Source organism: Alexandromys fortis, unplaced genomic scaffold (genome assembly GCF_014885135.2).
Source record: "Alexandromys fortis isolate MF-2015 unplaced genomic scaffold, M_Fortis_MF-2015_v1.1 scaffold_50, whole genome shotgun sequence".
In the NCBI taxonomy this organism is placed as follows: domain Eukaryota; kingdom Metazoa; phylum Chordata; class Mammalia; order Rodentia; family Cricetidae; genus Alexandromys; species Alexandromys fortis.
This window is the reverse complement of record NW_026067932.1, coordinates 8,430,838-8,440,510: the sequence shown is the minus strand read 5'-3', so window position 1 is coordinate 8,440,510 and position 9,673 is coordinate 8,430,838. Positions and strand designations below refer to the sequence as shown.

The 9,673-nt window shown below is 45.3% G+C and overlaps 1 long non-coding RNA gene across 3 annotated transcripts; it reads left to right on the top strand.

Moving 5' to 3' along the window:
* The first annotated feature begins 326 nt into the window (after positions 1–326).
* LOC126503858 (uncharacterized) lies at positions 327–7,010 on the top strand. 3 transcript variants are annotated; one of them, XR_007592427.1, is made up of 4 exons: positions 327–442; positions 762–2,247; positions 2,880–2,988; positions 3,876–4,751. It is a non-coding gene; the product is annotated as an uncharacterized lncRNA (long non-coding RNA). The 3 variants fall into 3 exon arrangements; XR_007592425.1 differs by lacking the exon at positions 327–442 and having other exon boundaries at positions 872–980; positions 2,184–2,247; XR_007592426.1 differs by lacking the exon at positions 327–442 and adding an exon at positions 4,839–7,010 and having other exon boundaries at positions 1,915–2,247; positions 3,876–4,201.
* The last annotated feature ends 2,663 nt before the right edge of the window (positions 7,011–9,673 follow it).

Below are 9,673 nucleotides of genomic sequence, written 5' to 3'. Positions count from 1 at the left end.
CCCTCTCTCTCTCTCTCTCTCTCTCTCTCTCTCTCTCTCTCTCATCTTTCCTCTAAAATAACCTTCATGGGTAAATGATGATGTTGTCCTCAACCTGCCGATGCTCAAATTATGGACCTTGCTAACCCTCAGCATCTCAGAGACAAGGATTACTGTTAGGGACTTGGGCAAACTTTGGGACTTTGGTGCATCTTGATTAACATGCAACGGAATGAAACACCGCTGTTGCCCACAGCCTAACTGGGGAAACAAGACCGTCTGTGACTGGAATAGTTTCTCCGCTGAACATTTGGGGACCTGCTTGGCTTCTGTTTCGGGATATGTGGATCGCTTGCCACCTGCTGGTCGTTTGTCGAACTGCAGCAGGGATGTGTTGAAAATCTGCAGCGGAATTCATTCCTCTTCATTCGGTTCAAGTCTGTTAACTCTGCTCTGTAATCAGGTGTGTGTCCCCCAGTTCCCCACGATGGCCACAGTAGTGATATCCGAGGTGTTCTATCTGTGTGTGTGGTGCACGTGTGCACACGTTTCCTCGTCTGCGTGCATGTCCGGAAGTCAGAGGGTGATAGCCCAATACTGAACACGTTCCTCCTCAGTCACGTGTCACCTTATTTTTTGACCCAGTGTCTCTCACTGAACCAGTAGCTCATCCATTTGGCGAGACTCTTTGGCCATTGAGCTCTAAATATCCCCCTCTTCCCTTCCCATCACTACCATGACTGGCTTTTATTTTATTTTACTTTTGCTAATCTGAACTCAAGTCTGAATATTTGAGCTGCAAGAACTTTATCCACCGAGCCATCATCTTCCCAAACACTGGGGTGCGTTTAATATTCGGGTTCTGGAGCTTCATCCCATGCCCCCTCAAACAAGACCCGGGACCTTGTTCTCTCAACAAACCCCGTTTCCTATGCCAAGGATGGGACTGCCTCACCCGAGGTGCACCTCGTGGGAAGGCAGTGAAGATGGGACCTTTTCTGGTAAGAAGTGGGTATTTGTCCTGGAAGGTCGGGAACCCTGGTGGTTTTGACAGAGGGGAAATGGGTAAGTTGATACTGAGATGCTTGTCCTGCTGGGCCTAGGGAGTGGTCAGAAACCTAAGTCTGTAACCAACCAATCACTGATGTGACTTCAAGCCCAGTCCACAGGATGTAACCCATACCTGCCACTGTTACAGGCAGCCCTGGGACCCAGGGGACAACCACACAATATTGGTCTAAAGAAAGAAAAAAAATGTAGTGATAAAATGACTCTGAATGACATTCTGCCGTACTCCTACATCGGTGCCTTGTTCAGCCGCCATCAGAGACGCTTCCATGCTGCAACAGATGGGACAAGTGTAGGCCAGCAGGCTGGGACTACAGAGAGATGGAGAGACCCTGAAGCACACAGCCCTACGTGGGATGCCCCGTCAAATCTTTCTTTCTCTTAACCCCATGCTTATACCTGCAACATCGGTTCAATGTCTTTATTAAGCCGCAATTATACTCGTAAAACAAACAAACAAACAAAAAAGGTTTGTCATCCAAAAAGGAAGTCTACCCATCCCGCGACCTTATGACTAGTTTCACCCCGTTTATTTCTCACCCCGCCAATGTTTACCCTTTACCAAAGGTCCTAGTTTTGATGGTTAAATTTATGTGTCAACTTGACTGAGTGAGAGTGCCCAGAGATCCAGCTAAATGTTTTTAGCACTTGTCTCTAAGGGCGTTTCTGGATGACTTTAACATCTGAATTGTAGATTGAGTATGGCATTACTTTCCCTGTGTTGGGACCCATTCATTCTGAAGAGGACAGACAGGGAGGATTCCGTCTCTGCTCAGCTGTTTTCTCACTTTCTGCCTCTTGCCCCCAGACTGGGGCTGAGACAAGAATTCGTGCTGCAGGAATCTTTCTGGAATAGCACCCCAACATCGATGGAACTAGAAGAGAGGAAATGTGTTCGCCATGCCATAGATCCAAGTCAAGATAGTTCCTGAAAGCCCTTGCTCCTCGCTCAGTTTCCATTCTTGTGTTATACTCTCAAACCACAAGGTGGGGTGAACAAGCAAGTGAGATTTTACGGAAGCACACCCGGCAGTCAGCCTTCTGTTTTTGAAGGCATATATTATTAGTGCACAGGTGTAAGTGTTTGTGGTCAGGTTGCTAAGGGCAACAGCCCATGGTTTCAACTGTTTCTCCAGGTCTTTTTGTTCCAGGTAGCAGGTGAATTCATGCTTGGAAATGCATACTACAGCAGCACTTGAAGTAAGTCACGAAATCACTAGCTAATAATTTTTTTCGACATTATTCTACTTCACCTGTTCCTGGATCTCCAGGTTTTAGAACTTGAGGCTGAGTGAAGTAATCCCCAAAATATAATGTCTGTCAACTCATCTTCCCCCTCTGCCCCTCCCTCCCTCCCTCCCTCCTATCCATTCATCTATTACCTGTTTTTCCAGTCTCCTCTTGGTTCTGATACTCAGGAGCACTCACAAGCGATACAGTTGCCAGTGACTTTATTTTGCTCAATGTCTCCATCTGATGCTTGAAACACTTGACTGGCACAATGCATTTGGCTCTGCGGGCTGTGATATTTAGACTTAGTTGTCAATGTAACTGTATCTGAGGTCAACTAAAAGGCAAGACCTTGGGCACCCCTGTGAGGGAGTTTTGTGGATCAGATGATTTGAAGTGAGAAGAACCTACCTTAGGTCTTGGTGCTGTTTTCCAGTGGCAGCCTAGATAGAAGAACACAGAGGAAGCTTTGCCTTCATTCTCACCGGCAGGTTCACATGCTTTGTTCTGTATAACTTTGTTGACATTAGAGCCCAGATTCTATAGGTTTCCAACATGGACTGAAGACCAGCGGCCCTCCTTGCACCCTCTATTCTTTTCAGTACTATGCTGGAATTGCTGGGGCACCCTGCCTTGTGGGTTGAGAAGTTACCAGCTTCTTGTCTTCTCTAGTGTGACATCTCCATCGTTGGACTACCCAAACCACACAGTGTAAGTCTGTCTAATAAATCCTCTTTAATATCTATTCATTCTCTCCATTCTGTTCCTCTAAGGATATATATATATTTGAGGCAGGGTTTCTCTGCAGCTTTGGAGCCTGTCCTGGAACTCACTCTGTAGACCAGGATGGCCTTGAACTCAGAGATCTGTCTGTCTCTGCCTCTCAAGTCCTGGGATTAAAGACATGTGCCACCACTGCATGGCAGGACAGGATTCTTTTAAAATATTTTAAATTCATTTTACATACTAACCACAGTTCTCCCTTCCTCCCCTCCTCCCATGGGGAGTCAACAAAGTCTGGCACATCAAGTTGAGTCAGGACCAAGTGCCCCGCCCCCCCCCCCACATCAAGGCTGAGAAACTTATCGCAACATAGAGAATGGGCTCCAAGAAGCCAGTTCATGCACCCAGGATAAATGCTGGTTCCACTGCCATGGGCCCCACAGAAAGATCAAGCTGCACAACTGACACCCATATTCAGAGGGCTTAGTTAGGTCCCATGCAGGCTCCCCAACTGTCAGTTCAGAGTCCATGTGCTCCCACTAGCTTGGGTCAACTGTCTCTCTGGGTTTCCCCATCATAATCTTGGCCCCTCCTTGTTCATGTAATCCCTCCTCCCTATCTTTGATTGGACTCCAGGAGCTTGGCCCAGAGCTTGGCTGTGGATCTCTGCATCTGCTTCCATCAGATACTGGATGACGGCTCTATGATGACAATTAGGGTAGTCACCAATCTGATTACAAGAGAAGGCCAGTTCAGACACCCTCTCCATTATTGCTAGGAGTCTTAGCTGGGGTCAAAGGATATGTATGATTCTTAAGGACGGTATCTACATACGGATACACAACCCTCATAGCCTCTTGAATTCTCTTCCTTAGGAGGTCCTGCTTCTTATTCCTTTGAACACAGCAAAAGAAAAATAAAAGAGTGTGTCTACATTTATTTAAGCGTTATTGTCAAGAGTACTCCTGGCAAAGAAATGCTGGCTAAGAGTTGAAGAAACGTGAACCGTGTAGAACAGAAGATTCCTCAAGACTGTAAAATCAGATGACTGACAGGCCTGGGTGCTTTGGGAGCCCTTTTCGCACCCAAGGTCCATGAATGATGTAATCGCATCCTCTGAACGTACGTGAAATGGATTCTTGTCTGACCTTACCATCTGGCTCTCAGAGTCTGCGGCCTCTGGATGTGAGCAGTGGAATGGGTGAGCAGTGACGTTCAGGGGCACATTGTGTAGTTCCTGTCCCATACTCATAACCTCATGCGCGTGGATTGTGAGAAAACAGTGAGGTTAGGGAGGAAGGGGTTGGGTGTCATAGTTTTGATATGCATACTTTATTCAATTGTGAGTTTATGGGATTCATTTTAAAGTTACAGTTTTTAGCATCAGGGTTACCAAATGCTTGAAAACTTGTTCTTGAAAGCCTGGATAAGCTGTCCCTGGTCTGCTGTGGATTATAGCGCACCAGTCCTGTGAGCTGGCCTTGTCCATCTAACCTCAGGTCGCACCTTTCTGTCCAGCTCCAGGCACACATTGCTTAGGTATAGTCCTGAATGTATAATCCTGAGACGTGTCCCATTTAATTCTAATCTAGATGTCTACACGGGTGTCCCTTCTACTTGAAACCCCCTTTGCTCCCAAATCTGTGACTCTGTAACCTTCTCCTGACTCAGTTCTCAGCTCAAAGTCTCAAAGTCTCTACGTTCAATAAGTTGCCCTTTGTTTTAACAAGTCCCCCTCAAAACCTTTTTTTTTTTTAAAAGAAAACAAACTTTTTTTTATTCCCATTTTACATACTAATCCCAATTCCTAATCCCTCACCCCTCCATCCACTCCGCAGAGAGGCCAAGGCACATTGCTCCGAGAAAGAACCAAGACCCTCCCTGTTATGTCCAGGCTGAGCGTGGTATCCATCCAAAGAGAATGGGTTCCAAAAAAGCCAGTACAAGCAACAGGGACAAATCCTGGTCCCACTGCCAGTGACCCCGCAGTCTGCCCCAGCCACACAACTGTCACCCACACTCAGAGAGTCTAGCTTGGCCCTATGCTGGTTTCTTCCCAGTCCAGCTGGAGTTGGTGAGCTCCCATTAGCTCAGGTGAGCTGTTTCAGGGGTGTCCCCATCATGGTCCTGACCTCTTTGCTCATATTCTCACTCCTCCCACTCTTCAACTGGACGTTGGGAGCTCAGTCCAGTGCTCCGCTGTGGTCTCTGCCTCTGCTTCCATCAGTTGCTGGATGAAGATTCTATGGTGACATTTAAGATAATCATCAGTCTGACTAAAGGGCAAGGTCAGTTCGGGCACCTTCTCCACTATTGCTTAGGCCCCTAGCTGGGGTCATCCTTGTGGATTCCTGAGAATTTCTCTAGTGCCAGGTTTCTTGCTAGCCCCATTCTTTTTTTTTTAAATTAGCTCTTCTCTTCTTCTTTTTTTTAAAATTAGCTCTTCTTAAAATTTTATTTCCTTTTGGGTATACTGAATGCTGGGTTTACTTTGCTTTTCTTGTTTTCCTTTCTAGTCTCTGTGTTTACTGTCCGTGTTCCTACTAGAAGTGAGATCAATGGGAACAGTAACCTTGACAGTCCTGATCCCCACTGTCTAGAACAGTGCCTGGTAAATGTGTAGTCAACAAACATTCACTGCGCACATGCGTGAGCGGATGACCGTACCCAGTGAGCTCACTCTGGGGTCCCCGAGACGGGATGCTGATGCAGTGGCTCCAGAGCTGTGCTGAACCCATGCCTATCTCCTTTTCATTCAATATACCTTTAATCAGAGGCACTTGATTTACTAATTGATTACATTAGAAGCCGACGTAATGCCTAAATTCTGCTAAGCATTCCTGGAATAGCCGGCCCTAAATATTATTCTGATAAAAAGCATGACTTCATATCTTAATCACATTAGGTTATAGGGCATTAGTCGATAATGACTGTCAAATTTCTGGACTCTCCACGTGGGGAAGAAGATTAAAAAAGAAAGTTATGATAGAAATGAAACTCTGCAGAGGGAAATTCCTAATATTTGAGGAGCGACATTGAAGTGTGTCCTTTAAATTCTGCTGAGGAAAGAACAGTTCTTTTGATAATAAATCTATCTCGTACATCTTCCTTGTGTCTCATCTTGTGTGGCCATGAAAGAAGCTTCCAAATAATGGGTTTAAACAAAATAGCAATTCGTTTCTCTTTTTTTTTTCTCTTTTCTACAAAATGCCAGGCTGGCCACTCCTAGGTGTCAACTACCATGCACTTTCTCTCTTGACCCGTCTCTCACTCTGCTTTGAAAAATATGATGGTGGACGTTCTTAAATTTATCCCATAATCCAACATGGCAACTCTTGCTCAGACAGGATTTCTTCACTGAAACTCTCAAGGAACAAAACAATTGGAAGGAGAAGGGTATGCCTCTTACGGAACACTTTCTTGTAGTTACACAGATTTCCCGCTTGGATTTCTTGGGTCACACATTTGATTTGCAGCAACACTTAGTTAGCTTCAAGGAATTCTGAGAAATGCCCCTTTGGTTTTACAAAGAATTTCAGCGATAGCCCAAGCTCCAAGGTTCCATTTCTGTAAGTGAGGACACAGCCTCTTTCCCTCCTATCAACTGGCCCTGAAGTTTCTGAGCTATACAGAAGAGTGAGCTTGTTGTGTTTCTATAAAGTGGGCTTGTGGGGAATCAGTAGGCACAAATGGATTCAATTTATTACCAAAGATGTAAGAGAGTCTATGGCTTTCACTGGTTCTCCTCATCAGTTTGGCATGCCTTCAGTTAGGAGCTAAGCCTAGAGTGCGCTGGTTTGTACACACTCTGATGGTGGCAAAGAACTGAGCAACCCAATGCTCTTACCTAAAACAGACATGGTTTTTTGTTTGTTTGTTTGTTTGTTTGTGAGACAGGACTTCTCTGTGTAACAGTCCTAGCTGTCCTGGAACTAGCTTTTGTAAATGAGACTGGCCTAAATCACAGAGATCCACCTGCCTCTGCCTCCCAGGTGCTGGGATTAAAACCATGCACCACCACTGCCTGGCTAACAGACATAATTTTTTAAACCTGGAATAAAGTAAGGTTTTGTTTTGTTTTGTGTGTGTGTGTGTGTGTGTGTGTGTGTGTGTAAAAAGGAGGGAGACATGAATATCACAGCATACCTTTGGAGTTGGAGATGCTTTCTGTTCTTATTATACTGACCTAGAAAAAAACTTCTAATTGTTTCTTTCCAAAGGGAGAAACAATCTCCAGGACACTTAGAAAATACTGCATCAGAGAATTATTTCAAGTTCAGAATTTCCTCTTTGTAAAAGAAAAATTTAGAGAATGCTGCAATATCACACTACAAAACTTAGGAAATTCCTATTCCTTAATACCCCTGTGGCCGGATAGGTCATAGGCTCTAGAGGAGAACCCAATACTATTATTCTGTTACATAGATACAGTCTTGAAACAGCTCCCAATGTGATTAATAAAGAAACTACTTGCCCTGATAGGTTAGAACATAGGTGGGTGGAGCAAACAGCACAGACTGCTGGGAGGAAGAGGAAGTGAGCTCAGCCGCCACGCTGCTCCTCTGCAGAGCAGACACGAAGAAGCAAGCTGCCACTTCAGACATGCTGAATCTTTCCCGGTAAGACTGGTGCTACACAGATTACTAAATATGGGTTAAGGCAAGATGTGAGAATTAGCCATTAAGAGGCTAGAACTAATGTTTAAAAGAATACAATTTTTGTGTTGTTATTTCGGGTAAAGCTAGCTGGGAGCTGGGGGCCGAAAGGCAGGAACGCAGCTGCAGCTCCTTCTACACCAATGACCCATAGATCAGAGCGTGGTTCAACCCAAACCAGAGAAGTTTCCCTTTTCCGTGCTGACAACTGACACACCTGATCCACTAGCGGAAGATCAGAGACAACTGAGCGCCCTGCCCCAATGGGATGTCCGCATCAACAGCGCAGGAGTAAGGAGTTAGGGAGAGAAGGGGGGGAGAGGAGGGGATGGAAGAGAGAAAGAAAGAAGGGAGAAAGGGGAGAAGGCTGGAGAGCTGCAGGAAGCTCCAGGTGGGGAAGGGGGCAGATTGGAAGTGGGCGGGGCTTGTCTCTTAAAGGGACAGGGTACCCCTGTGACAGGCCTGCAGATTACAATAGGACATTCTCAAAGAAATGTTAATTATTATTCAAAAAGAGAGAGAGAGAGAGAAAACATTCAATGTCAGGTGCACCCGTGGAGTTAATTTTCTGCCTCGGTGGAACTAGACATGAAAATGGGTGCTGGTTAGAGATGAAATCTTGGCCTTTATCCTGCCCTGTGATTTTTTTTTTTGTTTTGTTTTGTTTTTCGAGACAGGGTTTCTCTATGGCTTTGGAGCCTGTCCTGAAACTAGCTTTGTAGACCAGGTTGGTCTCGAACTCACAGAGATCCACCTGCCTCTGTCTCCTGAGTGCTGGGATTAAAGGTGTGCGCCATCATCACCCGGCTTTGCCCTGTGATTTTTTTTTAAAAAAATCTTTTTATTTTACAGTAAACTGAAAATAAATTATATTTGCGAAAGCAAGGCTGTGGCTTAGTGGTAGCAGGTGCAGGATCCTAAATTCAGTCACTGGTACCAAAATGTTAGACTTAAATATATTAAAGCATTGCTTAAAATAAAAGATACTGTAATTTGGACTCACAATGCATGGACAATGATGAGAATTCACAGTTAATATGCTTTTAAGCAAATACACTTGATTTACTAATTGTTATATTATTAAAATTCCAAGAATTCCTCTTTTTATGGTTTTTTAAATTTTCTTAAAATTTTATTTTACATTCCAACCACAGCTCTTCCTCTCACCCCTCCCCCTGCCTCCCCTCTCCCCCCTCCTGTCAACCCAGTCCTCATCCACTCCTCCCAAAGGGTAAGGGCCAATTCTCAAGTTCCCCTTTTTATCAAGGAAGAATTGAAAAGTTGTTAAATTCTTAGGGATGGCCAAAGGCTACACATCCATCTATGTAGCATCTGTCTTGGCCCCATGGCACTGAATTCATAAAGGCTATTGTCTGGAATGGTTTAGATTTATCCTGATGAGTGTGTGGTAGGTGGGGCGTTTGCTCAGGTGGAAGGAGAGGTTATGCTGTATCCTGTTCACCTGCGTGTGTAGCGCACACCTGGCACTCACGTGCCAAGTCTGCTCCTGCTGTTTGCATCCACAAGGTTCTTCCCAGAATTCCTTTGGTGTCCTGCCCATCAGTCTGTGGGTGAAGCAGGGAAGCAAGCTGCCCTGAGGGCTGGTGTTTGCGCAAGCGTTGTTGTCTCTGAGGGGAACCGACTTAGTAAAGACTGTGGGCTTGTCCCAAACAATGTGAATGTCCTCTCTCTGTGAACCATAACTAAGTAGACCTCTGATAATGAGTCAGCAGATGCTTGGTCTTTCTTTGTTTTTTAATTTATTTATTTATTAAAGATTTCTGTCTCTTCCCTGCCACCGCCTCCCATTTCCCTCCCCCTCCCCCAATTAAGTCCCCCCTCCCTCGTCAGCCCAAAGAGCAATCAGGATTTCCTGCCCTGTGGGAAGTCCAAGGACCACCCACCTCCATCCAGGTCTAGTAAGGTGAGCATCCAAACTGCCTAGGCTCCCACAAAGCCAGTACGTGCAGTAGGATCAAAAACCCATTGTCATTGTTCTTGAGTTCTCAGTAGTCCTC